Source organism: Mustela putorius, unplaced genomic scaffold, assembly GCF_011764305.1.
Source record: "Mustela putorius furo isolate JIRA1106 unplaced genomic scaffold, ASM1176430v1.1 tig00003911_pilon_pilon_pilon, whole genome shotgun sequence".
Lineage (NCBI taxonomy): Eukaryota > Metazoa > Chordata > Mammalia > Carnivora > Mustelidae > Mustela > Mustela putorius.
In genome coordinates, this window is record NW_025422058.1 from 2992441 (window position 1) to 3008940 (window position 16500).

Here is a 16500-nt window from a genome sequence, read left to right on the forward strand (position 1 = left end):
ATGTTGTGAGAACTGAATGAGTGCTATCTCAGTATCATTTCTCAAACGTGGTGGTTGATGAGAAAAATGTATTAAGCGGACACTGGCCCACGGGGAAGATGACAGAGTAGGAGAACACTAAGTTTGCCCCAGCCTACGGATACAACAAGGTAACACTCACAAGAGCATAAAAACTCAGCGGGGAGCCTGCTTCTCTTCTGCCTGCTGCTCCCTCGGCTTATGCCTGTTTTCTCTCTCTCTCTCTCTCTCACTGGAAAATAAACTAATAAAATCTTGGGGGGGGGGGGGAAGACTGGCAGAACAAACTCCACAACTAAAGGCAGAGAAGAGGCCACATTAAAGAAGGTAGGAAAGGTGAAAATGCGAGTTGGAAAAGGACCGTAGATGTCTGTGGTGGGAAGGGAGCCCGTGGCGCAGAAGGGTGAAAAACAGACTTTCACACCAAGGAGCCCACAAACCAGGGAGGGTGAAACCCTGTAATATTTGCTTTTGAAAGCAAGAGGGGCTGAATTTCATGAGTTCTTACAACCAGCAGGACATAAAGCCTGGAATTTTAAAAATCAGTAGGTTCAGCTCCGGTAGAGCCTGGAGGGCATTAAGAAGCAGAATTTCCAAACTTAAAGAGAAAGCATGACAAACAGCCCTTGCAGATAGAGCACAGAACCAGCAGTTTCAAAAACATGGGGTGGGGGTGGGGTGCAGATGGTAGGAAGAATGATTTGCTTATCTCAGAGCATAGCCAGGAGAGACAGGAATCATGGGGAGACTCCTCCAGGAGCAAAGCAGCTAGCAGGCTCCATTTCCCTCACCAGCCCCCACCATAAACAATGGCCACCTGCAGGAACTAGCACTGACACTTGCTACTTAACTTGCTTACATAAATCACCCCCCTCCATACCCCCTTAAACGGAAGGGATCCGTCCTTCCCACTCACACTCACCTTAGTCCCCACACTGCGGGGCCCCTCCCCCGGAAGACCAGCACAAACCCTGCCAATACCACACCTGCCAAACCACTCATTTTGCAGGACCTCAGTTCCCGTGGCAGAGGGTAAGTCTCACTTCATAACATAACAGGTCACTGGATACTTTGTTAAAACACACCCCACCCCTTCTGGGGACCAAATACTTCCCACACTAGGCAGAGAGAGTCTCTGAAGACATCTGGACTGAAGGAAAAAGAGGTCAGTACTCAACAGCAAAGCACATGCAATACACGTAGGAGATACTTCCAGAATTCCAGGCCCCGGAGAACAGGGGACATCACACTGCAGGGCACTACAAGACCTCTTCGTCATAAGGCTACTTTCATTAAGAGCAAGAGAAGTAGCTGACTTTCCTAACATGGAGAAGCAGACACAGAGAGACTAAATGAGAAGACAGAGAAATATGTCCCAAATGAAAGAACGGGACCAAAACACAGCAAGAGATCTAAGTGAAATGGATATAAGTAATATGCTTGATAGAGAATTTAAAGTAATGATCATAAAGATACTTACTGGATTTGGGAAAAGTATGAGTGTGTAGAAGTTGAGATACATAGTAATCTGCGGGGCAAAATCGGAATTAGTTCATTAAATTACAGACCTTAGAAGTTTTCTTGCTAAGGTTTCCATTTAACTCTCCCTAAGTATATTCTCCTGCCCTTAAGGTATTATTAATAACTTCATTATCTTCCCTGGGAATGAGTTCTTTCCCAAAAGCATCTAAACTCGTGCAGTGGAAGCAAGGGTTCCAGATAAAGGCTTAACCTGTACTTTTTCTCCCTGTTTAGTAATGAAGTTTCAGAAATTCCTTATAACTGTAGAGAAACACATAAGATATCCTCCCAATAAGGAGAGAAAAAAATAAGTCTTGGTGTGGTTTCTAACGTCTATACTTTTTCTGATAAGTGGATCAATTGTTAGAGAAAAGAAACAGGATGAGCACTGATTATGAGTAAGGCTTGATCAGAAATGGCATGGTGACAGCCACGGAGGAAGACAGGTAAAAGCAAAGAGGGTGGTGGTGCTCTGGGTCTGAGAGGCAAAAGATGACCTGAGTCCAGTCTGGGATCACTCTAGGGTAGAGGAGATGTCCAGGCCATGAACAATGGGAAGGACTGCGATGAACAAGATACTCCTGCAGTGACCCCAGCTGAGGCCAGTATAGAGGGCCCACCCCTGCATTCTAGTTTAGAAAAAGCACCTGCCTCTCACAGTGATTCTCCGGTCACTGCTTCCAGCACGCCCCATAATCACCATTTGGCCCTGGAGAATATGCAGGTCCACAGCTACACTCCGGACACCTAATGGAAGAAGGGAGACACACATCAGAGCTATTGCTTCGCCTTCCAGATGGTAAGACTGTCCAGAACCTTAGGGCCAGACTCAGGACACTGGTGTACTCTAAACCAAGGGCAGAGAGGAGTGAAAACCGTGACTATACTCTTATAAGTGGACAATGGAGAGTACTCTTCCTCTTCCCCATGCCCTTATGTAAAGTCCTCTAAGCCATTCAGGGCAACCCCAAATTCTCTGATGAACACAGCTTACACTCAATCTGGTCTCCCTACCTCATATTCAATCCTTCTTCCAGTTGACAGGCTTTAAAATACTTGATGCTCCCGAACATGCTCCCTCTGTCTTCTTTCCTCTGGGCTAAGTTTCCCCTGATCCTTCAATTAAATAATAAGTATGCCTGAATGAAGCCATTTGAAGAAAATTCCCAACAGCCTCATTGAAGCAGGGAACCCCATCTGTAACCATCAGTGTAAACATTAAATAGGGAAATCCCTTTGATACTGTCTACAAGACAGCCATCAACACAGTGGGCTCTCTTAAACAAAGTCATCAGCATTGGAGTGATGAGGATTACACAAATTAAAAAGCGGCACCCAAGTGAAAAAAAAAAAAAGTTTGTTTGTTTTGTAAGTAAACTGTCTGGAATTGTTCACAGTGATATGCTAGACACTGGTCTCAGTGTCCGTGAAATTATAAGCTCTTTGAGGCCAGAGCCAGGATTTCCTATAACTCTGCAGTCACTTTCTTATCACTTTTCTTTCCTTCCAACTTTCTAATTTCTTCTCACTTTCCTACCTTGCTCAGACATGGACACACAGTTTGCACTTGGTATATTCTTAACAAGATGTTTGTGGATTGACTATATGATTGGTCTTTATTCCATCATCTTTAAAACCCATAGGATAGAAGTGTCTACCAAAGCCTGCACTGGGGTATACAGTTTGTACTAGGAAACTTGACATGCTGAATGGTGGAACTCCGACGGAATAAATTCATTTCTCTGCATAACAAACCAATTCACTTATTTCCACACAGCCCTCATGATACTACACCAATTATTTGATGGACACTGCAACTACAGACCTGAAAATGTGAAACAACTTTAATTGAAGAGTGTCTTTGAATTCTGCTTTCCAAAAGGATCTATATGATCAATGAGATAACACTTGTAGAAAAATCTGACAAGAGCAACTAAGGAAGAAACAATTAGAATAAATTCAAATGTAGTTACTGATCATAAAACTAATTTAACCATTAGCATCATTATTTATTGAAGAGATATTTATTTATACCTGCTGTGTGCCACATTATTAGCCTGAAACCCTGAATAAGATTACTCAACTATTGCTAATTATTGCTAATTATAATTAGACTATTGGTACAATAATTCTACATTCGAAAAATAAACTCAAAATCTCAGTTACAACAGCAAATATGTATTTTTCTTGGGATTGAGCCCTGCATCACCACCACCACCACCATCATCACCACCATCATCATCATCAGGATCATCCTCATGATCATGATCATCATCATCATCATCATCATCGGGCTCTCTGCTCAGCAAGGAGCCTGCTTCTCCCTCTCCCCCTACTTGTACACTCTTTTTCTCTCTCTCTCTCTCGCTCACTGTCAAATAAATTTTAAAAAAAATTATTTTTAAGTTACCAGATAATAATAGATACTTCTAACTGTGTAGCACGAATTTCACTTATGATCTCTTATTTTCTTTTTCAGTGAAAGAGTACTACCTGGTCTTGACCCCAACTAATAGCTGTAAGCATACATTTTCAGCTCTTGCGGCATCCTGCTGTTCTATCATCTCCATTGCACTAACAGACCTCCCTCATTTAATCCACTTGAAAGACAAACAAAGAGACTAGGCATCAGAATTTCAGCTCATCTAAGGTTTACTAAAATGAATGGAGCCACCACGGTCAATAGATTATTAAGCAACAAATGTAAATTTTATACAGGGTTACAAAGAGCAACCCTCTTCTAAACTGTAGAAACCATGTATCTGAAATACTCTTCTGCAAACACTGTGTTTAAAGGCTTTGTATTGATACCTACTTGATAATGTTAATGCAAAAAATCAAGATTTGGTGTCTCCAACTACAGAGAAAATAGGAAGCGGACTCTCCTGAGAGCAGTGAATTTGGCAAATACCCTTTATGTTAGGAAACCAAGCAAGATATGTAGTATAGAAGCAATGTAAATCAGTTGCTCAGACGGTCATGGAAACACTGTAACTATTATGGTTAGCATATAAGGATGAAAAACGAGATCACCACACCATTTGTCTTAAAAAATTTTTCTCTCTTGAACAATAATATTCTAATGCCTTTATTGCTGAAATATAATGCACTCCTTTTTATCCTCACTCAACAGTGTTTCAAGAGCGTATGCAATTAGAGACAGACAGGCAACCATAAGTGGTAATGGGGAGAATGATCTTTTATACATTTAAAGTGTCAAAGAAAAAAATGACTTAAGTTTTAAGATTATGTTGATTGGGAAGTCTTTCTCGGTTATAAAGGAACATATTTAAAACAGTAGGTTACATTTAACAGTTTTCAAATGTGATTATGCTAAGGAACAATTATACAAAACAAGTCTCATCTTCCATATATAGGGAAAGATACCTTTTGCTAAGGTATCTGGAAAAGATGCTTTAGGTTTTGCCTTGCAGTGCAGCTAGTATATGGTGTGATTCATGAGTAAACAATATCCTGAATAAGGCTTCGCTATTATATATGCCACTTATGCTCACCCCGAAGAGACATCAGAATTTTAATAAAACCTGAATCAATATAATAAGAAATTAGCACTGGCCAAAAGTCTGCTTGTCATTTTTTCAGAAATAGATAGCTTCAGGATGCTTACTTTTTCTACATTTTGATGAATTCTATTCACAATCGTGTTTTCTACTACTCTGGGCCAAAGTTCCAGTATTGTTTTAATCTTTAAAAGAGAATTTGAATTCCATTATTCCAAATTGATTATTTTAATCTCTTCCACACTTACTAGAAGAATGGAAGTATCCACCCAGAACATACATTATTATATATTATTATATATCACTGATGTAATCTAGAATCTAGGAATCAAGTCCATTATTATACTTTTTTTCTGGAACAAATTACCATATGGCATGTATAAGCTATATGTATCAAATTAAAAAGTTGTCCTATGAATTCTTTGGTTAAGAAATTTCTAAATGTGAAATTAGATGATTTAATAATATCAAATGTAGATAACAGATCACTTAAAACTTCTTAGGGAGTAAGTTCAGAAGTAGGGTTATATAATTTTAAGAAGACAGCAAAGAAGCCCACAAGTGTTTGGTTCTTTGATTGGATAAAAAATACGATAAAAGTCAAATACTTAACAGCTTTCAAACTTATTTAAAAAATAAAATGGGGTGGAGCATTGAAACTGAGAGAATTCCTTGTGTTGGCTTCTTAATACTTTTATCTCTTCATGCATTCATTCATTAATTTAGTCAATACTTATTGAATCCTTACTACAGCTAGCACCTGACAGAAGTTTCAAAAAACTAAGCAAATAGCATTTTCTCAAATTATTGCATGTATGTAATTATATATAACTATATATGTATAAAGCACTATTCTTACATTCCTTATATTCCTATGTCTATTCATAAAAATATAAAACATATATTGGTCTAATTAGCCAGCTGGGGAAGTAAGCATGAATAGAGTCTGGTACTATACTTCCCCTACCTAGGAGAAAAAGCTTTAGAGCTGCAGTCTCCCCGGGGGAGACGCTGTCACATATGCCTTTCTGGGAGGGATTAAGAAAGCCAGAGCAGCTGGGACCCATTTTCAAATATAAAACTGACATGAAAGGCTTTACATGAATGACTAAAACTCTAAGTTGAGATAAGCTGGAAGAGCCTAAGAAAGGGATGCATTAGTCTTGGTGTTAAACCAAAGAAAATTGATTAGATCACAAAATGGACAGGTTTAACTTATGATCCTATAAGCCCGGGCAAATGAAAAACAAAGATCTGCACCCTTATTTATCAGTCCTCTTACATACCGTACTCAGAAGATGGTAATAATTAAAGGTTATATAAGAAATGTCACAGGCTGAACTAAAATAATCAAGACAAAAATTTGTTGACATCTTTCACTTTTCAAATTTTTAGAAAATTTTCTGTACATGCCATTCTTAAAATGTAAAAGATCAGTAGCTTTTTTGCAAATACAAGGTAGTATTTGCCATTTTGTGTTCCTTTGTCATCTCCTACTGGGAGTGCCTCTTCATTGGTTAAGTGGTACTTTTTCTTGAAGATTTTCATAAACAAGAGCAGTTTAATATCAACTTACAATAGGATATTATATTGTATTCTTAGATATCAAAGTGTATTCGTCCATAGTTTAAATCTGGGTTATAGTCAAATAAGATTATAAGAGTCCTGGGAGTTTAGAGTAGGATCAAATTAAACTGAAAATAAAGAGCTAATCCTATTTTATTTTCCATCTTTCTATAAAGAATATCAAATGATGATAGTGATGATTAAGTTTCTAGACATAGGGAAACAGCACTATGCAATCATGCTTTGATGTTTATGAAGTGTCAGTTTCTAAAATAAATATAGATAGAAACCTACCAGTTAACACTAGTGCTTGCTACCATTACATTGCAGAAGTATATAGAATTAGTAAAAATAAAGAAAAACAGTATATTGCTTAATAGTTGACAACCAGAAACATTTGCTTCTTCAGCTTTAGCTGATTCTAGTCAAATACAGCCTTCTACTGGGCCTGGCTCCAGATTTCACATGGCAGGAAGACCATAGCGCTACAGATATCATTTCAATATCGCAACTTCCGGATTCTGAATTAAAGGCATCTCTACGTTTGTATCTTTAGGGTAAATACCCAATAGTGCAATTGCTGGGTCATAGGGCAGTTCTATTTTCAACATTTTGAGGAACCTGAGTGCTGTGAAGTGTGTAAACCTGGTGATTCACAGACCTGTACCCCTGGGGATAAAAATATATGTTTATAAAAAATTATATAGAAAGGCATTTCTAGATTCCACACATTTCATTTATTTAGAAAAATTAATGTTACATTGTTGTTCTTTGATGGTAGTAATATACAATTCTCATTTTCTCTAAATTTTTCTTTGTCTAAAAAACCAAAGAAACATTCTCATTCATGAAGGAAGTAGAATTACTCATGTTAGTGTTTCTAGAAAGCCTACTCTCTTGCCCTTTCTTCTACAGGTTACAATAAATTTGAAAAACAGATAAAGCAGACTAAACAGGGATCAAAATAAACTATGAAATGTGTGTGGAACTTTCTGGTATTGGCTGCATTAGAGCAATAGTAAAGATCCCTAATAGTGGTCCCACTCTTTCCCAAAATTTAGACCTTGGGTCCTATCTCAGAGAAGACTAAATCTATAAAACTCTCTTACCCAAACATTAGCATGGAGCATCATGGACTCTATTATGCCCTGTGGAATGCCAGAGAGAGGATGTGCACAGTTACTTCACCCACTGAATACCATGCCCCAATGAATGACTTCTCATGTCATTCTCCTTCCCATGGAAAGAAATCAGTATGGTATACAGAGAAAATAAGCACATTTTCCTTTCAACACTGTCTTCCTCTCGAGAAAATCAGAAGAAATGACTAAGTAGTCCCCCAGAAACTAATTTTATGGAAATATAATGTTTTCATATTATTCATGTTCTCTTAAAAAAAAGAAACTGTCGTTTTGCCATAATACTTTCCAAAATTAATAGATTACACAAGATCATTTGGCCAGTTTCTCTCCCTTCTCCAGTGAAAGTCACTAACAGGATGATAAAATCAGCCATCTGTTCTATTGACTTGATAGAAAGTCATCATAGATGTACAGATATAATCAATTATATAACCTCACATGTGCTTTTGAGTATTTGTCTAATGAGAAACTTGGTTAATGGCAGCTGAGGTGATCCTGAGAGACACTGCTCCATGTCATCATGTTGGAGGAAGCTCTCTTACAAGGTTATTTCATGCATACAATGGAGCCACAGGCAAGGCTCTGTTCTCATAGACTTTCATTCTGGAAGGTGCCTATAGTCAATAAGCAAAAGAAATTCTTAAGTGAGACAGTTTTATGAAGTGATAGGTATAAAGGAAGATACTGAACCTTGATGTGTAATAGTTACTGGAGATCACCAGCTAGAGATAGGAGATGGGGAGGATGTGGATTTAGTGGTCAAGAAAAGCTCTCTGAGGAGAAGCTATGTGGTCTGAGACCAAAATTAAAAGGAGCCATACAGACCTGAAAAAGGGTAAGTATGTTAAAGGTCATAAGACACAAAGTTTTAGGGCGCCTGCGTGGTTCAGTTAAATGTCTGACTCTTGATCTCAGCTCAGGTCTTGATCTCAGGGTCATGAGTTCAAGCCCCACACGGAGCTCCACACTGAGCTCCACACTGGGCATGGAGCTTACATTATTTAAAAAAAAAAAAAAAGACAGCATTGAAAAAAAAAGATATTATTTTAAAAAAAGGACAGCATTGAAAAAAAATGAGAAGCTACTGTTTCAGCTTTTATAGGATCCAACCTATTTCATTCCAAGAAAATTATTCCATACAATGTTACCATACAGTTCAACAGCTTACTCCTTTGTAAATAACACATGGTAAGCCAGTGGGAAATGGCACAGAACTAATGATGAATCCTGTGGTGCAGATCCATGATAAGGGATGAATGAATGAACATATAACCATTGCCTCCTAAATGTGAGGCACTGATAATGGTTCTTTTATATTCTGCTCACTTTGAACAAATACATCTTTCTTCATGTAGTAAATTTGTATTAAATTCCTCTATGCGCCAGGCACTGTATTCAGCTTTCAATTAAAAAATGAACCTGACACAGTACTCCCTACAGTGGACTTATGCTCATTGGAGGGCAGTTGACAACTGAACCAACAATTGTGATTTGGCTCAATCAGTACCATCAAATGAGTAAAACTGAGGTTACTAGAGGTGCACATGAAGTTGATTTTAGGCTACTTGATTTTTAGGAAAGGGTCAAGAAAAGCTTCCTGAGATGAAGGAACATTTAAACAGGATGTTACGGATATGGAAGGAAGAGCCAGGCCATGTGGCTGAATGTAGCCCAGAGAAAAAAAAAGAATTACAAGTTCTTCTCCACGTCTGGAGCCATTGAAGGAAACTGTCAAGAGATAAGACTGCCGAATCAGCAGAGGCAAATCGCATAGAACCTTGTCTGCTGAGCTAAGAAATTTGGACTTTATGTGGCAGCAACCAGGAGCCACTAAGGAGCTTTAAGTGGGGAAATGACATGACAGATTTGTGAGTTTTTAAAAAATCTCTCCAGCTTCGATGTGGAGATTTCAAGGTGGGGAGGAGAAAAAGCCAGTTCAACACAAAGTGAACAATATCCATTCGAGTAGTTTTGCTATGAAAAGTTGAACACCCCCAGTGAGCTGGATTTCCAGCCAAATCTCACAGTGTCCTGCTTTAAATGAGCTTAAACCTTACTTACAAATTTCACTCACATTTTTAATACTCAGGTGGTGAATTTAATCATATAAGGTTGCACTGTATTACTTACTTCATGTATTTTGAAATGTGAATTTTTCATTGAGTCAGCATGGCTATATCACTTAGCTCAGGAAAACATGTCAATCCTTATGCCCCTCAAAACTGCCATTAACACGCATGACATCAAATTTTTCTAGGTGATGTGAAATTAAATCGCGACTCTTTGCAATGTATTCTAATCAGCTCCTCCATTAACTGTTTTCAAATGGTAATCGACTCAGCTCCAAATGAACAGTTACATACTCAGCGGCTCTATGAATTCTATGAATGCATAAGCCATAACAAGTTTAATTATATTACTTTCAGAAGTCATTTACAGCAATTGAACAAACTAAGAAAAATTCCAAGATTCTTGTGTGACAGCGTGATTAAACAATATGAACTGCAGACTCCAGTTTATATTGTAAAATTTAGTTAAGATATATTTCCTGAGAAAAGGTCTTTTTGGAATATAGATATTATTCGGTTTAAGGCTTTATAACTTTAAATTATGGACCACCAAGGCAAAATTATCAGATGATAATACATTATGTTCCGTTACGTACTATATCAAATAAATTTCTCTAACAGAGAGAAATCCCCTCTTTAAATAGGGAGCGAGGATTCAATGTCTGCAGTAAAAAAGACTGCTTGGGAAAAGATAATCCATATTTTTACAGTACCTACCACGTGCCAGGTGCTGAGCTAGGGACTTTATGTATTTTGACCTATGTCATCTGTTTCATACTGAATATTTGATAGAAGAAGCCATCTTCCTCTAGTCGGAATTCCTCAATTTCAAGTAGTTAGGTAGTTATAAAAGAGACCAGCAGCATTTCAAGTACCCATTGCTGCATAACATACCACCCCCAAACTTTAGGAGTTTAAAATAACAACCACAATTTATCATCCTTCATGATTCTGTGAGTTGACCAGAAAGTTCTGCTCTGTGGTGAGGTCTCAGGCACTGGGTTAGTTGGAAGGTTTATTGTAGCGGCTCACTCCCATAGCAAGGGGTTGGTGTTGGCAGCTAGCTAGGAGCTCTGTTGAGAATGTTGGCCAGAGGCTGTGGTTCTTTCCTTTGGACGCCTCTCTATATCCTTGCTTGGATTTCCTCGTAGCATAGGAATTGTGTTCCAAGAAGAAACATTTTAAGAGTTAGCATTCTAGGAGTATAAATCTGGCATGCAAACACTTTTTGTGGTAGGCAAAATAATGCCCCCCACAAAGGTAACCAAGCACTAATCCCTGAAGCCTGTAAATATGTTATCTTCATAGCAAAAGAGACTATAGATGTGATTAAGATAAAATGGAAAGATTAGCCTGGATTATCTGGGAGAGATAAATAGTCATAAGACTCCTTATAAGAGGGAGGTAGGAGTAAGACAGATTTGAAGATGTTATGCTTTGAAAATGAAGGAAGGGGCCCTAAGCCAAGGAATGCAGGCAACTTCTAGAAGCTGGACAAGGTAAAGGAACAGATTTTCGTCTGGGGCCTCTGGAAGGAATGCAGTCCTGCGGACACTTTGATTTTAGCTCAGTGTGACTTCTGACCTATAGAACCATAAGATAATAACTTTAAGCCAGGAAGTTGGTGTAATTTAAAATAGCAATAGGAAATTAATACATTTGTCAAGCTTCTGCTTTGAACCCATTTGTTAACACTCAATGGCTAAAGCCTAGAGTCACTGGAAAAAAATCATGGAGACATGGTTTGTTGTAACAGTATACCACCACAGTGACAATCCAACCCAAGTACTAGTTTCTTCAAAATAGATCCTGTGATTTAGTCTTCTGTTGTTGCTGTAAAAAATTAACACAAACTCAGTGACTTAAAACAACAGAAATATATGATCTCACAGTTTCTGTAGGGTATAAGTCTGACATGGGTATTATCAACGAATAATCCAAATGTTGGCAGGGCCGCACTCCTTAGCAGGAGCTCTGCAGAAGAATCTAATTCCAAGCTCATTCATGCTGTTAGCTGAATTAAGTTCTTTGGGGTTGTAAGACCGATGCCTCCATTTCCTTACAGGTTGTCAACCAGGGGCTGTCCTTCTTTAAAGGCTTCTCTCCAAGTTCACATGCGACCCTTAAATCTCAGAACCACCAACAGCACACTTGGAATTCTCCTTTTCTGCTGCTACATGTTTCCCCAGCTGTAGAAAGTTCTCTGTTCTCAAAGGATCATGTGATTAGATTGGCCCCACTTATGGCCCCTATCTTAATAGCTATAACCTTAGTTACCTCTACAAAGCCCCTTACCTTTTCCATGCAAGATAACATATTCACAGGTTCCAGGGATTAGGGCACAGACATTTCTGAGGGTCATTATTCTGCCTATCATCGTTCTCCAAAACTGAAACCTCTGTGACAAGGAGAGGTTAGAAGTACAGCATCAGTCTACTCTGTGCCTTGTCTAGGAAAAAACCCTCAAAGGAGCAATTAGCATAGATAAATGCATCATCATTCTGCTGTTCACTAGCTCCAACAGCATTTCCAGGAGACAATTTATTTGAGATGTTACTCCTCCAAAATTAGTCACAGTTGGGTATTTCATAACCAGCTCTGCTCCATCATTAAAGGGCAAGTCTTCTGAAAAAAAGCAGCAAAGCTATTTTTACAATAACCCCATAAGCTGCCTTCCTTGACAATGAAGAACAACCTGAAAATAAATTGATTCAAAATTACCTCATCACATCGTATAATAAAATGTGTACCCACAGCAGTGGATACCTCTCACATCCCTCTTTACTCTCCAAAGATTCTGCACTTTTTGTTTCTGTTGCAAATCTACTAGTGGCTTTTTCATTGTCAAACGCAATGTAATTAGAGGCTCTGTGGTGTGAATTCACCACATTCTCTGTGGTGAGATATGATTATCCTATGTTTTAAAACATGTATCTCTTACTTACAGATGCATAGAGACTAAGATGAATAGGTAGGTAGAGACAACAACACTTTTAAAAAAATCCAAATGCCTTGTTGATTCATCTCAAAATACTAATTTTTAAAATATTGTATTGGACTTGGGGTGCCTGGCTGGCTCAGTCTGTAGAGAATGCAACTCTCAATCTCAGGGTCATGAATTCTAGCACCACATTGGGCATGGAGCCTACTTAAAAATAAAATAACAAACTGAGGGTTTTGGAGGGGAAAGGGGTGGGGGGTTGGGGGAGCCCGGTGGTGGGTAGTCAGGAGGGCACGTATTGCTTGGAGCACTGGTGTGGTGCATAAACAATGAATTTTGGAACACTGAAAAAAATTAAATTAAAAGAAAAAACAAAACGTTATTTTATAAAAATGTATTGCATTGGACAACCTTGATAGAACAAAGCCATAAGGAAGACAAAGCTTGGGAATAAGATAAAGAATATTGAGATATCCCAAGTGAGGAAAATTTTATCCCAACATCTTTGTTAATTAATTGTCCTTCAGGTAGGAGAAAAATCTATAAATGAGCTGGTGTAAGGAAAGGGCACATTACAGTCCCTGAAATCTTTTTACTCATGAGGCAAGCTTAAATTCTGCTCCTGAAAAAGAAAATTTCATAGTGCTGCCCCTACCACCAGCAATGCTAGACATAGCCTGGGGAATATTAGAACCGCCAGGGAAGAATTAAGTTTGGAAGCTTTAGCTGAACTTTATGCTGTGAGGTGGAAGGGAGCCTCCTTCTGGTCAATTACATAGAAGAGAATTTTGGTTTTTACCGAAAGTTTTTTGCCTATTTTACAGCTGGAATTGCAACCAGCTTCTCTTATTGGAAAAAGATTCGGCAATATTAATACAAGCAGAGCAAAGAAAATAATCATTCTGAACTAACTCAGGAGAAATGCCCAAACACACATGCACTTCTAAGTAAAGGAAGCTCCACCCTGTTTCAACAACTAAATAATCATTTTACACAATAATCAAATTGCAAAGAAAGCACAGCCTACACATTTAATATGTTCTCAAGTATCAGACAACTTGGGACAAAGCCTACAAACTAAATAATTTTCCAGTGAATTTTTCAATGACCTTTTCTTTATTAAAATATTCATTAATTTAACATAGTCTAGATGTAGACTTCTAACATATTTTTTAAAAACAAGGAATGCTTCACTAATTTGTGTCTTGTGCAAGGGCCATGCTCATCTTTAATGTATTGTTTCAATTTTAGTATATGTGCTGCCCAAGCAAGCACTAGATTTTTATATTTATTATAATAAATGTACTACAGGGGCATAAATCCTGATTCATATATTTTAATTTACAAATCCACCAGTTTGATTAATGGAGCCATTTTTCTCTACAATCATGTTAAGCTACATCCATAGCCAAATCCCTGAAGTAAATTATGAGCTCATTCAGGAAACATCCTGCCAAGAGAGTATTTGGCACACAGTAGGCAGTCAATAAATACTGAAAATGATAAACATTTATTCTACCAAAGCATACATAGTGGTATAGATTTTTAACCGCGTGTAAACTCTTCAATTGAAATGTTAACAACAGTCCAGTCAGTCCCACATCCAACACACCTGAGAATTGCTTTCCCTCCATTAATTGAAATACAGTCAGGAGAGAGACATTAATTAATATTAATCAAGCCGACCAGGAAAGTAAGGCAGTGCTATTGCCATTGTGTCCTGAGACCACAGAGTAATGATTTTAGAGTCCCTGCATTCTTTGTTCCCTCCGTTTATGCTGGTATTTAATTGTGTGTGATAATGTAGACATAATCACTGATCAAGAAAAATCAGGGTGGGTGGGGTTGGGTTCAGGTGTGTCCTTTTCCATAATCTGGAAGTCTTCCTCAATTCCCATTCACAGAATTGTGAATACTGAATGGGGGTTTGCCCTGTACCAGCTGCTGTACTAGGCACTTGATATATGGAAGTGAAAGGAGATGTGGTTCCTGTCCTCAAGAAGTTTATAATCTAGCCCACTTAAGTTGAAACTCCTAAGTGCAACACAATATTTTAAGTGCTGAGACAGAAGAATGAGAACACAGAGGGCGAAGCTGTCAGTGTGGAGTCATGTCTAGCAAAGAAAACCTAGAAGAAATTCTCCCATTGTACCTGAGCGCATCAGTTTCCTGCCACAAAAAGCATCTGAATGACTCCATCTCCTTGTGAGTGTTATAGGAAATGTTAAGGAATATCAAATGTAGGAGAAGGCGGCCCTGGGACAACCTGGGAAGGACTCACAGAATCACAGCATAGTTTGCAATAGGCCAGTCCTCCACCAGCTGGATCTGCCTGGGAGCAACTACCAGAATGTACTTTGCAGCTGGGTGCCCCATGTGGACACACCTGTACAACCTCATATACGGCCTTACACTGTAGATAGCTTTTCACCTTGGCTTTCATTCACCAACCTTAGGAATAAGCAAGGGCTTGGAACCCTGACTCACCAGGGCCAAAGCCTCCCTTTTCCCTAGACGGTCTTCCAAAGAGACTGTGTGTCCTATATAAACAGAATTTCTGAGGTTTATTTAGAATTCCCAAAGTAGTCTGAGTCCCGGAGACCCATGCACTCCCTCTCTCACCTGAAGGCCATCCCCAGGCAGCTATGACCATGACTGGGTGGGCATGTCATCTCCAGCAAGGACTATGTCTCCTACTTCCTCCTTGGCATCCTCCGCAGTTCCGGCCACGGTGCCTCACAGCTAGCTCATTAGATGATTGATAATAACAATCATGATAAAATAAACAACAACCACAGAAACTCTCCAAAGATGACCAGAATGGTAAAATCCCAAGATTTTGCCATGTGTTAGAGTTTATGTATAGTTGGTGGGCAGGATAACCTATTAAATACATCTATACTCACCTATTAAAAACCTTCTGTAGGTTTTATATTTCCATTCTCTCTTCCTCCACAGTATCACACATAATAGAGGGTCCGTTATCATGTGTGTTCTTGATTTGTGCTGCCCATGAAGAAACACAGAGGCTCCCGTTGATGCCAAACAAGGCATTTTATCTGCCTAACATAGGTCAACATATGGAGCAGATTCTACCTGAGGCCTGTCTGGGTGATATCCAAGACATTGTGAGACCTTATGTCCAATTTATCCAGGGTTCTGATTTACCAACTAATGTCCCAAGGTGAGGCCTTACATGGCCGGCCTGTGTAAATAGAGCCAGGCACAAGAACCCGTGGCCAGGAAGCAGAGGGAGGCCTTTGAGCTCACTGGGAGGCCACAGTTCTGTTACTTGCACCCTATTCTGGACCCATGAATCTTCTGTTTGTTGCAAGAGCTTTTATTTGGAAAATTCAGGGACAAAGGGTCTGTTTGCTTTAAGAAAAACAAAGAACGTGCTCAATAATTTATGGAAAGTTTTATTTGATTACTGGGTCAGTTGTTTAATTTTGCATATGTTCTCATGAATGTAACCACTGTGTTTTATGTGAGGATCATCTTGTAAACTAAATGCGCTGGCAGAGGAAAAACCTCTTCGCAGCACCCAGACATTAGGGAAACTACTGGAAGCCATGGAAAACACCTGTTATGCTTTCCTCCCCAGCTTTACAGCTAACCACCAGCAAAGTTATATCCTTGCTCATTCTCCTCTGCAGTGATTAACTCTTTTGTCGACCAATTACCTTCTGGCTAAATTTCAGTCCAAGCCCTTACCCTAGTGT

General features: G+C 38.8%; 1 long non-coding RNA gene and 1 pseudogene across 1 annotated transcript in view; both read right to left on the reverse strand.

Annotated features, from left to right (window-relative positions):
- Positions 1-2204: 2204 nt before the first annotated feature.
- LOC123388821 overlaps positions 2205-16500 on the reverse strand; it is a 105353-nt gene continuing 91057 nt past the window's right edge. The window contains exon 9 of the long non-coding RNA XR_006603330.1: positions 2205-2286. This is a non-coding gene — a long non-coding RNA (uncharacterized LOC123388821). The remainder of the gene's footprint in view (positions 2287-16500) is intronic.
- On the reverse strand, positions 13953-14053 carry LOC123388829 (annotated as a pseudogene).